General features: G+C 39.4%; 1 protein-coding gene across 3 annotated transcripts in view; it reads right to left on the bottom strand.

Annotated features, from left to right (window-relative positions):
• The window catches only part of ESYT2 (extended synaptotagmin 2), an 83,047-nt gene that overhangs the window by 65,800 nt on the left and 1,045 nt on the right, over positions 1-16,202 (bottom strand). The gene's annotated exons all lie outside the window — the stretch shown is intronic.

The raw sequence follows: 16,202 nt of genomic DNA, 5'->3' as shown, positions 1-16,202 counted from the left end.
AGGTAAAATACTGCCAATCCTATTAGCTTAGGCTTGATAGTTGCATTTGTGAAGACATTAACTTCAAGATTGCTAAAAACAATATACTTGTAAAGGTTAACAAAAAGTTTATTACAGATCTAACACTTGAAGAAAGCCTCTAATCATATGTCAAATAAAAATGATACTGAACACCCCAACTGCACTATAATATTAATTTTACTCATTTCACACATAGTCTCACACACACAACCCCCTTCATTCCCTCAGCAATGAGGCTCTTTCACAAAATATGAAATAAAGACTAAAGTTATGGCAGGAATACCTGTTACAGAGAATTTTCCACCAGCAGCTGCTAAAGTAATGGCACATAAAGGGGGTGGGAAGGCACTCGAAGGGCTGCCCAGCCCCATGCACATTCATTCACCCTCCTCCCTTTATGGAGGAAGGACGAGTCCAGTTTCTGCACTAAAGCTCCAAAATATTCCAAAGTTAGTTCTGTGCCAGCCCATATCCTATGTGTATGACAGTCCCCAGGCAATGAAAAATCACTCCCTTTTTGTCACAAACCAATCTGTGCAGCAAGTTTGATAGGAGCTAAAGCAAACACCAGCCTGGCAATGACGGGATTAAAAACAGATATGCATTAATTAAGTAAGAACATTTGATTAATGTTATATAAGTTGCACTGTCTTAAGAGACATTTAAATTGCTTTCAACAGCCATATTCCTCCTTTTTGTATGTTCTTCAACATGCTTGAACTGCCATTTCCTCCAAAACCTTCAATGCTCATGTACTATTCTCAGCTGTTATTCAAGAAAAGCAGGCATCCCTTCTGTTTTGGTTATCAACAGAAGCATATTCTAGAAATCAAGAGTGCAGCTAATATTTGCCTCTGTGTGTGTTTCCCATTGAAGCATAAGGGAAACAGTCTCTACAAAGATGACAATTGTTATGTGTTTTTCCCTTGATATTCTGCTGCTCCTTAGCATTTCTTTTAAGAAACAGTGAAAAAAAACCCAAAATATTTTAATGAATACAGAATATATCATACCATTAAAAACCTAAGTTGAGATTTCATCTGTCTTGCAAGTATCCCTTGCAGTTATACAGCATCAGCATAATTTAACTTTTTAAGCAAAGTCAACTGGGTACATGAGGATTTCTCTATTATAAACTAAGGAAAAAAGGACTAGCACTAGCAGCCTTCTGGGCAGAACTGTGCTCAGCTAAACCAGCCAAGTGTAAAATATGAGCTGAATACAGTAACAGCTGTCTTTGATTCTGTGAACTGATAATTATTTACATTTAGAAATTCTTCCTATTTCAGCACACACATATGACCCAATCCTAAAGCTTGCTATGGGTTGTGACTAGGGGTGTGCAAGGCCTGCCTGTTCCGTTAAACCTGATTCGGTTTTAACTGAATCAGGAAACTGTTTCGGTATTCAGGGAATACTGAAACAGCAAGCCGATTCGGTATTCGAGTTTCGGCTTGATTCGGCCATTGTTTTCAATGAGAAAACCTTCTCCCGGCTTTCCGGGAGTCTGGGGGGGCATTTTCTGTCCAAATCACACCAAACTTGGTGGAGACCTTCTCCTAACTCTCCTCTAACTACCCCCCAAGTTTCAGAAAGATTGGACTTTGGGGGGCCATGTTATGCCCCCCCAAACAAGGTGCCCCATCCTCCTACACTCTCCATGGGTCTCTATGGGGAAAAAAAGTCATCTTTCTAGGTGGCTTGGGGTCCATGGACCTGGACTTACAATGATGCACTGGTAACAACCAGGTCTTTACAAGGGCTTCTGAGTCATATTAGTTTTCATATTACTTAACGATCATTGTGTCAAACAAGGACAATGTACTCAACTCATGGCTGTCATCCCCTTCTTGAAGAGGGTGATCACCAGAGCTCACAAACTATATGCTAAGTCTATAGAAGTATTATATCCCAGGTCATGTTGGATCTGGTCAATGACTACATGGGAGACTGACTGGGAAACCTATATATGTCCAGAAACTTCAACTGATCCAAAATGCAGTGGATAGCCTTACAGGGAACGTACCACCCCTGTGCTGAAAGATCTGCACTTGTTACCCATCTGTTTTCCAGGCACAATTCAAAATGCTGGTTTCTTATCTTTAAGGCCTTAAATGGTTTGGGGCCAGGGTACTTTAAAGACTGTCTCTTCCTATGCCGCACAGTCCATCAGTTAAGATCTGCTCTCTGTGGCCTCACCTTCAAGGTGAGGCAGGTGGCACCAGAGACAGGGCTTTTTAATTGGTGGCACCTCATTTATGGAACGCCTTTTGCCTTGAGGCGCAACTGGAGCCTGCGTTGCTTTCTTTTAGACACCAAGCCAAAAAGTTTCTGCACACTCAAGTTTTTAATGAATGGGTTGATTTTTAGCACTGTTTTAGCTGAGAAATCATTGTTTTAAGCTATCTGGTCTGTTTTTATGCTAGACTAGGGCTTTTAAATGCTGGATTTTAATAATACTTTTTACTTCTTATTTTTTTGTAAGCCGCCTTTGAAAAGCTCCTGGGCAGGCAGTATAACAATGGTCTAAATAAAGTTATTCTCCCTAACCAGTGCCCTACATAATAAGGCTTTGGATTTAAAAATGTACAAGAGGAGAAATAAAAAGTCCATATAGTAATGTTTTTCAGTAACTAATTTAGTATTTTCATGTGCGAATCTGTTTTATAAATTCCGCACAAGTATAATTTGCTGTTTTATGTGGGGTTGGTTCAGAAGTAGCTAGTGTTAAGCATGGCCGTCACTCTCTATTGAAAGCATAACTCCATCAGCTTATCCAGTAGGAGCTCAGACCAGGTCTCAGTCCTAACAAAGAAAAAAGGTGCACCTCATTAAAAAATGAATTTGTCTTATGACACTCTGGGCATTACAATTAATTACCTAAAATAATGAGATAGTGTCTGGGATTACAGACAGGTTCTACTTAACTAATAAGGACCAAATGTAGGCTAATAAAAGGTACTAGTGCCAAAAACATCAAACCTCTCCCCAAAAGGAAAAGGTTGATGAGCCAATAGGACTGGTTAATATCTATGGCTGGAGGAAAACAATCACCATTCTCACCTAAAGCATAAACAGACTATTACATCAATTTAAATTTGTAGTCTTTGAAGGGTACTACAAAAAATCCATAAATACTTCCAAAGTTCTCCTCTTTGCTTGGCCTGGGGATGAGGCTCCCGGAAGATAAACCAGGTATGCTGGTTTTAATCTCTGTAAAATCTCTTATTAAATATATTTCACTAGTCTCAGAGCATAATGTGTGGTTTGCATGGGCTAATTAACAGTATCCTTCAATCCACATCTGATAACAAGAATAGACTGCAGGAAACAAAAGACCCAGGCTGTGCTGATTGCTCACAGTAGGTAATCTGGCAAAATTTATGGCACTTATAATACCTTAGAAGAGCTATACTTTCTAGGACGAGCATACCTCAAACAGCATATTCACCCACATACCTATCATTCATGAGATCTGCTACAGCATAAAGCAAGGGCCCTCTGTTATAATTTACAGTACCATAACGGGCATTTCAGTGTGATCAGAATGTATTCAATAGTTCGTAATAATGGATTTTACTCAAAGCACAAGTAAGAGTTACCAAATGATCTGGAGAAAAAGGTCCTGTCCCTTTAACAGAGGCTTAATATATAGAAATTGGCAGTTGAAGCCTTTCATAGCATGGAGGTAAGTAACATCTCCTGAAAAACAACATCCCTGAAAGCCTCTATTAAAGGGACAGGATGTTTTTTTCTGCAGCCCCAAACGTGAGTAGAGTTTTCCTCACAGAATGGAACTTTCCTGCCTCCTCATGTGCCCTGCTACACTCCCACCACATCTCAAAATGCCATTCTCAAAGATTCAAGGGAACCCCAGAAACAATGCAAGGCCCCAAATTGGGACTGGAGTTGGGAGTCGACTCGCCCCCAAAAATCTTCCTCTTGTCACTGGAATTGCCCTTCCACAAGCATTGGCTACAATTCAATATTTTAAAACACAAAACAAGTACAAGATACAGTGTTTGGAGAGAAATGCAGTACATGTTTTATTTCCAGGCAGATGGTAAGCTTAGTTTTTGAAAACGCTTAGTCATTAAGCCACATTTCATAATACATTTATTCTGAACTCAAGCCCGTGTGCTAGAAGTGACAGCATTAATGTAGCAATAAAAACGAGTATAGAAAAGAGAGGAGGGTATCTTGTTTTGAGAACAGGTTTCTAAACATCAAAATCAGAAGGAACTAATTAGCAGTGTATCAGTTCAGCAGACATTAAGAATGCCCTAAGGCCTGTTACAGCAACACAGATAAAACCTGCCTGTACTGCATAGGACTGGCAAGTTCAACTCCATCTGCATAAAAACCTGAATACTACAACATGCGCACACAGAGTCTAGAATATTCAGAAGCTGAAACAACATTCTAGTTGCCTGTAACAACTCTTCATCATCTCCTCCCGTGCTAGATGTGCAGCGTGCCTATCAGTTATTTTTTTCATTTAAAGTTAAATATTCATGATATGACAGTGCCATAAAAGGGTGGGAACTGTAAATCTCTCGTTAAGCAATCAAGCAAGCACAACACAAACAATCCTAGTTATCTCTTCTTCCCTTTGCATGATCGCTAAAAGAAACAAGAGTTAAGTGAATTAGAATGAATTAGCTATTAAAGGTTTGAACTGCTAAAATAAATCTGGATGCGACATAAAAATACCTTCTCTTAAAAGCTTATTTCTATACAGCAGGACAGTAAGTGGCACTCAAAATGAAAAGCAAGTATTTTGGACTGGTTTACCAATGTTACAACAATGTTAACATATTTATAAACATATGAAGCTGCTTTTATGACAAATACAGTTAAACAGAACCAGACCAGTACTGTGTCCACTTCAACTGGCAGCAGCTTTCAAGAAGCGAGGCAATATCCTAATATCAAATGGACATGCCAGAGACTGAACCTGGAACCTTCTATGTACAAAATATAGGCTCAGTCTTTCAACAGTGGTACTCTACATTTTACCTATCCAGATGCTGCTACAGTGAAATAAGATTAACTCACAGATAGCACCGGACTAATTCCTACTTGTGCCTCTGTGGCTCACACAACCCGCTACCACTACAGTCTGAGAACTAGGACGGCTAATGTACACTGCCCTTCTGTGGAACAAGGGCTGTCGCATATTTGCAAAAGCGTATTATAGCACAATAAGCATATTATTCTTCAAGGCTGACAGTACTACTTTCACAATAACCTATATAAAAATATCTGTACATTCAAACATCTGGAGTAAATGGGCAGAAGCCTAACAGATTTTCTGCTTGATGCTGGCCAATTCACTCTGTACTGTAACCCCTCATTCTTGTGTGGGTTTTGTTCATGTTGTTCTTTTAAGTGTTCAGCAAGAGCCCTTCATCCCTTCATCAGCAGAAAAAGGTGTTAGCTCCAACCCAGAGTTTCTCAAGTAAAAGTGATTACATCACCCCACCTGTGTTAAGGTGAATAGTATTATCTACACATTAAGCTTATGAAATTTTCATATTGCCAATTTTTAAAAATCAATATATTTTGTATTTTAGGATTTATGAAGCCGCTTGTGATGGCAACATGGACACCATATTTCTAGTTTTCAAAGGCAGACACTTTCTCCATAACTATACAGTCTGGCAGAAATAATAGTTTTAACAGACCATGCGCACCCCAATCTTCCCTAAACTTGCAATCAAGTCATGTAACTACTACACTTTTGATGATGCAGCAAGAACTGCTATGCAGCTTCAACTGTCATCATGAAATCTACTTATGGACAAGGGTCTACAGATGGTCTAGAATCTGTGGTGTTAACAGAGGTTAACACAAAGGTGTTAACAGTATCAAAAAGCTACCTGGCATTGAAGAGCACTTCTACAGCCAGTCACATATCTAATTTTTTTTTCTAAAATCATCTCCAAAGTCTAGATTAGCTGTAAAAACTACTTACATCAGTCATGGCTTAGAACTCAGTAACAACACACACACACAGTGCAGTACTGCATCAACACACACACACACACACACACACACTGCAGTACTGCATCAATCTATTTCAAATGTTCAGTTGATTTCAACATTAGCACTTTGCAATCTGACATTATTACCTAGTTTATTATAGTGCTTCTAGTGACTGATGTTCTCTTCTGTATCAGTGCAACATTTGATTAAAACACAAGCAAGCTGGTCTGAAAACTTCATCTCATTTCAGTACTGGAAGCTCTCTCCCACGGACAGAGCATGGGCACGCACACGCATACACGAGAACAGTTTCTTCTAGCCAGCTACCTGGATGAATTCTGATACAAACTCCTTAACAAAATGGTGCCAAGCTCTTAATCTGAGTGGCAGGAAAATATACAAAAGGTCACCCCTTTTGAAAAATCGGTTACACTGTATGAGAATGTAAGCACAAAAGCTTTGTTTAAAAAAAAGTAGCCATTTCCTTAGCTTTTCCATTTCATTTACTTAAGAGAATAAATCATAACAGAACACTATTAAGTACTGTACATTTTGAAGACAGTACGTGGTGAACATGAAAACCTAAGAATTCAAAGTTAAAACCTTCAGGTTTCCATAAAGAATCTTGTCCACTTTTGCAATTTGCTTGCAGCACAATAGTGAGTGACAAGGGTTACTTTTTATTGGACCTGATGTGTGGAAGAACTCATACTGAATTCCAAGGGCAGGGATTGAAATTATGTGAGCTTCACATCCCTTCTGTAAGTCCATGAAGAGTACATTTGCCATTTTACACGTTTTGAGAAATCATCTAGAACAAACAGTAAAAACTGACTGTGGGAAATAGTAGTGTAGGTTAAGCTAAGCTTACCTTCCCTTTGTCAGCAAATGTACTTATACTGTGAACACATGCAATCCCATTACAGCCTTAAACACACCTCTACCAAAGCTTGACCCAATTCTCCTGACACCAATTGCTGTGGTATGTAATCTACCACTAAATCATATATGCCTCAATGTTGCTCTTTTGCTCTTTTTCATACAGCTGAAAATTTTCAGACTGTCATCACTACATTCTGCAAACGTTTAGATGGATTATTCTCCAGTCTCCCACGTACCAGAAGGTGGCATAGTATTGTTCCCCATTAACAAAGGCATTCATCAAATCTCACAGGATATCCCAAGGAGTTACTTTTGCAGTAGCAATGCTCATGATGAACTGGTTTTCAGTAAATATGTTCACCCAACTTTGCATGAATCTCAGAAACATGGATATGGCTTCCTCATCCATTTATACTCTTGGCCCTTGCAGGTTGCATGGTGAGGTCTTTTTTGCTGTCTGGCAGCATCTCTCCCAATTGTCCTGTTTTTTCTGCTGTCCAGGACCTGAGGCTGAAACATACGGTTTCCTTTGGAATATGCATTTCCTTGTTGCCACACATACCCAAAGGGAACTGTTGTCAGAAATCTGAATGGAGAAAATTCCATCCTTGCACACTTTCTAGATATAGAATGTTCTTCTGCTACACTAGTCATTTGTGCACAGTATGTTGGCAGATACCTTGCAGAATTTTTGAGATCAAAGATCTAATGGCATGGAGGTGCAATTATCTGAGTAAGAAGCACTCAGACGCGCAAGCAAGACATTTTTACCTACAACAACAGATGGCATCCAAAATGATGCCATCTCCATCACGAAGGTACTGTAAGAATTCTGTTCCCAGGTTTCTCAACTCAGAACGGTCTTGCTGTTCATCAGTCTGTCACGGGTGTTTTGGTATGGGGCTTCAATGATGCTGCTCATTTCCTTTAAAACGGTCTGAATTTCACTCCCAGGGCTTTTCAGGTGCCCAAGTCCTGAGCAGCAGTTACCACCAGTCATAAGTTACTCGTGTGCGTATCTGTAGACTTTGAAATATCACACCATCAAAAAATGAGCTGACAGATCCTTCCATGAGAACACCTGATATTTATCATTTGTCCTTGAGAGAAGCACCCTGGAAGCACTTCTATTGCATAGGGCATTGCAGAGAGTATTACATACCTATGTTCCTAGGCCTGGAATCAAGATACTTGCAGATACAACCTCCTCAATTCACATTGTGTACCTGAGGGCTCCTGAATCTCTGGGTGTCTGTACAACACAGCCTGCACTCACTAGGCAGGCCTGTAGGAAGTTTTATTCAGTTGCAAAGCACGGTGGTACCTGTCACAAGAGTCAAAGAACATTCTGGGTCCTGGAGGAAAGGAACATAAGGAGCTTGCTAAAGAGGAGGATTTCTCTACACAGGCAGGTATTATTGTAGCACAATCCTAAGAGGAGGCATTATTGTAGTACAATCCTAAGATGTTAGGAGTAAAGTTTATGCTGTGGTTTGACTCAAAACCAATTAAGTGCTGCAAGTCTATAACCCATTCCTCAACTTTCAGGGCGTAGACCTTACCAAAAATCACTAACTGCATTAGTAATTGCAGATAGCAAGGATTGGAGATCTAGCACAAGGACTATCAGAGGCGTGTGAGTTTTAAAAAAATATGCTAAGTGTTCACTGACTTGTGCTATTTAGCAAGCATCAACATGTTGGAGGTGGAGGAAATTGGGGCATCTACGCTGTTTCAAAAATATGCAAATGGAATGTATGCTGTGCCCTGGCAGCTCCTCTGCTCAGTAACCCTCACTTTTATCTGTTTTTAAATATTACACTTTGCACAAATTCAACCACAACACTTTCCCTAGCCAACAGGAAGTGTGGGAAAGGCTCTAAATAAGCAAGTTCTTAACTATTAACCCATTACTGCCCATCAATATGCACCAACATCATCAAACGCATCCTAAGCAAGAACTAAAGTTACAACGCTTAGAACACAAAGCAGCACTCCAGAAATGGCAACTTTATTTACATAGGTACAATCTATGGATAAAGTATTATATTATTGTCTTTTCCCCAAGTGGGAAGAGGGCATTCCTGTTTCTATCCACATTTTAAAGGCCTGAAAGAGAACTCCAGGCGCTGATTTTTTTCCCCCAGGGTGGGGAAATCTGCATAAAACATGCCTTCTCCACTGGCTGTCAGACACCATTGCAAGTGGAGAAGGAGCTGGCTGAAATTCTAAAATTCCAATTGCCTCCCAAAACTTGCAGAACTCTCCTTGGCAGGGCCACGTGGCCCCCTTTTAAAGATCACTGCTCTCAGATTCATTTTTTTAGTAACGGAAGGGAGAACAAAAGAAGTCAACTGAAATAGGACAAAAAAGTTAAAAATTTCCAGAAGAGTGTAACTTAAAAGATACTTGGAATCAATTTTAATACTTCAGCAGTGATAAGTAGCAGCTGATCAGGTATATAATTAACCAATTAGCCAAATGTCACCACTATAACAAATGGAAGTTCACCTGCATTGCAAGCATGCCTTAAAAGAGCTACATGAATGATTAATAATGCAGTGCAGGGACCAGATAAACATGTTTTCACACACTTGCTAGAGAAACAGGCAGCTCATCCATTCTAACGTCCAAAATCTAAATGGGAAATTTCTGACCACAACTTAGAGAAAATAAGGCATGTTAGACAATACTAACAAGAAAATAACAGTATCAGTGCATGCTGTAGAATCTTAAAGGATAAACTCCTGTAAAAAAGGTGCCACAGCATTTCCTGAATTACTAAGTTTAAGAACGTTATTAACAGCACAGAGCAACATAATAGGAAGGAAGTCTGAATCATGCCACAGGCTCAGCTGCTCTTAGACTTCCATCACACAAACATCAGCAGGGCATACAATGTTTCCATGATTACTTACTGGAAAAGTATCATGCAGCACTCTGTCCTGGAAAAATCTTATTACAAATAACAGAGCACTGCTAGTAACGATGGATCCAGGTTCGTGGATTCTAGAAGCACTCCTCTCCCTCTAGGGTCTAGCTAACACCATTATATTAAACAACATTTTGGAACGCTTCCAGAATGCAGCTATTTTGAACATGAAAAGGCATACATTTATTGTATTTCTACTAAGAGTAAAATAGCATTATAAATATATACTTAAAGGAACACTCAGTGCTGTATCACAACAACACAAGCAAACAAGGTTGGAGTTAAGGACACTTGTGTTGACAACTAGCTGAAAGTATAGGAAGGTTATGAAAACAGAATCCTGAAGAGGTATTCCAGGAAATACTTTAATTATATAACAACTTAAAATTCATGTTTCAAGTATACTGGCAAACATGTAATCCAGTTATTTTATCATCATGCACAGGTACTTGCCTTGGAACTAATGGAAATATATCACTAACTCATGCTGCTATATGATAAGGAGAGCCAAATGACAATGTGATGCTCATCATATGACAGTTATTTTCAGCTAAAGATACACTGGAGTCTCATTTTTAGTTACAAAACCACTGCACATTTTCCAATTAAATTTGATGACAACCTTTACTACGGAATTGAACCTCATTCCTAGACACATTTATTTGAATATTCCACTGATTTTAATCCAGTTACTTTCAAGCAGATACACTTCATTTCCTAGACAAATGATACAAAGTAAACTTTAAAGAAAATGGGTTCAGAAAGTTTGGCATGCTGGTATATTGACAACTGGCCACGTATTATTTGACTATGGTCAAAATTCCAAGAAGACTACAATACAACCATATAGGTGACAGATTTTTAAAAATTCTATTATGGTGTAATTTATTGACAAGTCAGGAATGAAGGTGGCTTACCCCCCAAGCTAAGTTGTAGTCAATGGAAAATCTACAGTGCAATCCTAAACAGAATTATAACCTTCTAATTTCACTGACTCAAAGAGCTTAGAAGGATGCGACCATGCTCAGGATTGTACCTTTAATCAATATTTGATCAGTTAATTGACCAAGAACTTAAGCAGGCAAAGGCCACATTATAATGCCCTGGGGAAAAAATCTAACTCACTGGTGAAATTAGCAGCCCCTTGAAAAAATGTTATTGCACTGATTCATTGCAAGGGAATGTCACTAAGAGATTCTTCCAGAAGTTTTTATAAACACACAAGTTCTGCATATTTAAAATGAAAATCCCCACCCCAACAGTTCAAAGCACAGCTAGTATGCTTGTTTCATTTTTGTTCATGATGAACAGGAATCACAACTATACAATGTTTGGAAAAATTTAAATGGCAAAGGCTCAAGAAAGCTCACACTGACAGCATATATTTCAGAAAGGATACTATACGACACAGAATTTATTCGTTTCTTGCTGATCACATGGTGGGATAAGGAGTTGTGCAGATCTCTGGCTATGACAAAACTTATTCAGTCACCCCCTTTCATTTCTGACATTTAACCAGGCATTATATGTTACCTTCTACAGGAAAGGGTCAATGTGTATTGGAATATTGGAAATGTTGCCCCTACTCTAAGGGAAAGTCACCATAGTGAGGCTTTAGTATTATCCTCTGTGGTTTCCCAAAGCTGGTTATGAACCAGAACTGGATTCCTACCTGCTACAGCAGGTGAGGAAGAAGAGCAGGGCAATGCAATATTGCAGGACTAGAACAAGAAAGAGCATTACAGCTGGAGGAATCACAACTCATTCCAATGGTGCTGCTGCACTCTGTATTCATCCATTTCTTCTCTCACCAACTGCAGCAAGCAGGACTCAAGCTCTTTTGGCATTGCAGGAAGAGAACAGAAAATCCCACACGTTTCTACTTATAGGGGATCAGACATATCTCACTACATAGAAGTAATTAAGTACTTTGACTCATGATATTAAAGCACAACATGGCTATACACACCACTCATGAAAGAGTAAACAAATATAGCCACAATGCATTCATTTACCGTCACAAAGCCCTATTAAATATACACAAATCAAGTTTAAGATGCATCTTAACTAGATTTAAGAAACTGTTTGGCATGTACAAGGGCAGCAGTTTATAGACTGGTACTTCCTATAATTACCTTACAGATAGCCTGTAATGGTTCGTAAAGTTTATGACAAAGGACTGTTTCTAAGATCATTTGATGCTTGATCAATTCTTGTGCTTTTTCAAAATACAGAAATAGATCTCTGATGTGGCTATTAAGCAAATAATATACTGGCATGCATGTCTTGCTCTTCGCTTCTTTGCTGAAGCAACGTTGAAGTGTTTATGACAAGGCATGTTTATTCTTGGCCTGGGCACAGCACAAGCCACAGATGCTGCCACTGAACATGCCAGTACAATTATTTGCCATTGGACTAGCAACCTGGAACATGCTGATGTCACCTCTTTCATATACACTTTTTGACGGACACTTCAGTTTCAATGATTTGCATTTCTAATATCCAGGTCCCAAAAAATATGTCACATTTAACATTCCCTGACCTGAGACCCTGCCTTGCTCTAACACCGATTTTGCTCATGGTAGCATATTACCTCATTAACAAAAAGTTATATCCACTACAGGAGTCTTACATAATGGAAAATCTATTGTATGTGCTACTTTTGCCATGAAAAGGTATTGCTTATATTCCCTATGCCTATGATATAAATGTTTAATCCTTTACCTACAAAAATATGTATCATTACAGATTTATGGAGGTGCTCCACCTATTTGCCCCAAACGTCAACTAATGTTTGTCTTATCTGTCAATCTTCAATTATAACATTTCCCATAACCTGCACATTTTTAGCATATTAATCACAAGAACATTGTATCTTCACCTTTCTCTAAGAAGTTTAGGTGCATTTTAAGCTTAGAACTATCAGGCAGGGTGTCTTAAGTCCGAGTCTATCCTTTGAGCTGTATTAACTGAGCATGGATTTGAACCTAGGTTTTCTATATTTAAACTCAACACTCTAACCATTGTGCTACACTGATTCTCAGACACAAGATGTAGAGAAATCTGAAAGTTTCTACAAGCGGCAACTGTTAATTTCAAGTTTTATGACAGTTATAAAGCTACATATTAGTTATTATAAAATAAGTAATGTTCTAGATTTTCAGGATCGGTTTTATAGAATGTTGTTCCCACAAAACCAGGCCATCTATACAAATGCTAATGAAAAACCCAAACATAATACGTACACTGAAAGCACGCCGAAAAAAGCCAAAAGTAAACTGGCAAAGCAGGAATGGAGAGGAACCTACAACATAAATGGTAGACAGAACAAGAATACCACCAAGTAATTATGGAAGGAAAAGGGTACCCAACAAAAGAAATTATCTGTTACGTATGGAAATCTCTGGTACCCCTTTCACAGCTATGCCAAATTTTCATCCATCAACTTTTTGTTTTGGTATAAAAGGCAGCACAGGATAACATAATCCCCACTCAAAAACAGAGCATATAGGGAACACTGTGACATCATGGAGCCACACAGTCAATCAAATGTGGCTGTTAAGTGTCAGTAAGACCAAACAAAGCTAACTGAAAGTTCCCTCACTGTCAATGGATGGCAGGAGGGAACACACCCACTACCAAGGCAACTGATACTCTTATTTTGCAAAACAACACTATAGCAGCTTCATGCATGCATAATAGATCATAACAATATGGCATAAATCTGGCTGCTTGAGGGATGCATTCTCCATCTTGCCATGGTGCATGAGGGGATGAAACTGCTGCAGTGCAGAATGGCAAAAGAAGAGCATCCGCTCAGGTGCCTCAGCAACGGGACAACCCCATGGTCATATTCGGACCTTTTTGCATATTGCCAAATGATTCTAAATAGAAGAAACCCTATGCAGACGTTGTAAAAATGTTCATGAAAACAGGAGCCATTTCAGCTCAGCTTTCCCTTGAACTACTTTACAAGGAGTCCTGAATCAATGCCGTTCTTTAAGAGAAGAAAGTTAACTGGGGGAAAACTTTCATAATTCAAAAACTAAACCTTACCATTTTTTTACTCATTATAAAGAACATGCAACACAAACATGTTCAAAAACACATTCATAGCCATTGTTTTACGTACACAGTGGTTTGATTTTACTTTGTGGCCAGCTGTGAATTTAACAGTTTTCTATGTTGTTACCAATGCAACTTATTGTCAATTATTAGAAAAGTTGAAGAAAATAAAATGTGTTTTCTTTTTATTTCATTTACACCCGCCTTTCTCCCAAATGGGGACCCAAAGAAACTTACAGTATTCTCCTCTCCTCCATGCTATCCTCACAACCACCCTGTAAGGTAGATTAGGCTGAGAGTGTATGTGACTGGCTCAAGGTCGCCAAGCAAGTTTCCACAGCAGAGTTGGGAAATGAACCCAGATCTCTCAGTTCCTAGTCTGACCACTATACCACACTGGTTCTCTATTAGAAGGGGGTGCGGGAGAAAGCTCCCAAACTTTTGGAGATGGCATCTAAGCTACTTATCACCTCAGACAAAAACACTTTACATTACAATGCACAGATTCTGTTCAATACCTAACACTATCCACTGTACTCGCTGTTCCTAACCAAACATTTGCACTTACCCAAATACGCTTTCTACTGTGTATGTATGATTATGCATGTATCAGACACTAAGGTATGTACCTAGACATGCTCCCCCATACCAAATACATGCACCTCTATACAAATGGATCCCGCTATTCTTGTATATACTAAACATTAAGATGGTCTTGGCAATTTCTCATCCTCTTACTCATAATAAACCATATTTCAAAACACACAGCCATTCACAGAAACCAAACTGCACTTTGCTCTCACAAAAGCTTGTTGCAACCAGGCTTCAGAAAGGTGACTTCTCCAGCTCCCTCTGATACACTTGATAAGGTGTAAGGACAAAACAGATTGGGGAATGGATCATATTAAAGCTGTACTGACAACAGGCAAACATATCAATCATGTTTTCTTAATACAAACCATAGTGAAACCTGAAGCTTTGTTTGCACGTTAAAAGTTCCTAGCGTGCATTCAGCAGACACACCCACAAATTACTGTTTTGTGTTCCATGGAGATACTAACAGCATGGAGCGTTAGAAACATTTTGGACCACAAATCCAATTAGGGAAAGGAGACCTGTCAACATGTGTAGGAATCCTGCCTAACGGGCAAGTCAACAGTAGTAGGAAGAATAAGACAGGTAGCACCTGAAGGACAGGCTGCAATGCTCTGAAGAGTAACTGTTTACAAACTCCACCCCTCAGACTAAACAGAGGGAATACCTATAAGGTGCATGCCTAACAGGAGAAAGTCCATAAAAGCAAATTCTGAGATACATGTCAGAACCTATGGGATACAGGGGAGGAAGATCTTTTGAGTAGGATTGCTACCTCAGGAATGAATTTTATAATGCTAAGAACAACACTGCAAATAGGGGACCCATGCAAAAAATCCTCAATACATTATCTTAAAAGACAACTACTGCAAAAGGAGGGCTTTGTGGGAGCTACAAAAGGAAGTTGCATTCTTAGAAACGTGAAACAGAGAAAGAATGGGTAAAAAAATTCTAAAATGAGGGCCAACCGTCCCAGATCACTTCTGACATTTAGAATACTTTCGAAGAACTGCCAGATCCGTATCTTGCTCTTCTAGACTCCAGACCAACATGGTTATCCACCTGAAACTATTTTCAAAGAATACAGAATAATCCCCAGATTACAGATAAGACAACATCGGATCACTTTTCAGGTGTAAAGTGATCCAACTGGAACTCACTCTTAGGAGTAAATTTAGGACTTTGTGACCAAGCAAGTCCCCTTTCAGGGAGGCCAGAGATGGTCTGTAACAAGACTGTCACTGCCTGGTAAGTGCTTAAGAAAGAAGGGGTTTCAGCTCAGGGGGGAGGGGACAAATCCCCTCCAGAATCATTCAGCCTAGAAGCTGAGTCCTAGCATATACTTTGAAAGTCAAGGAGCAGCAATGAAAACCCATGAAGGAAAGCTAAGAGCCACAAGCAGACTCAGGACAGGGTCTGTCTACATCAGTGGTTCTCACTGCCACCACACCCTTGGTTCCATAAACTCATTCCCAGTGCCCCCTCCCCTCCCCTATAAAAAGCAATATTCAAGATAACTGTTTTCACCACCCACTAAGGAAGATGATAAAATCCAAACATTCCAACAACTTCCACCAGATTTCAGCACCATGCAGAGGCAGACGCTTGAAGTATTTTGCTCTGGGCTCTAGCCTGGCCGATCATAAATAAGTGAACAACGTGCTAGGAGAGGGCCAGCTCCAGCATCCCCCAGCCACTCCCTTGCCTCTTAGCACCCCCT

Source organism: Eublepharis macularius, chromosome 11 (genome assembly GCF_028583425.1).
Source record: "Eublepharis macularius isolate TG4126 chromosome 11, MPM_Emac_v1.0, whole genome shotgun sequence".
NCBI lineage: Eukaryota > Metazoa > Chordata > Lepidosauria > Squamata > Eublepharidae > Eublepharis > Eublepharis macularius.
The sequence above is the reverse complement of the archived record's forward strand: the minus strand, read 5'-3'. Positions and strand labels throughout refer to the sequence as shown.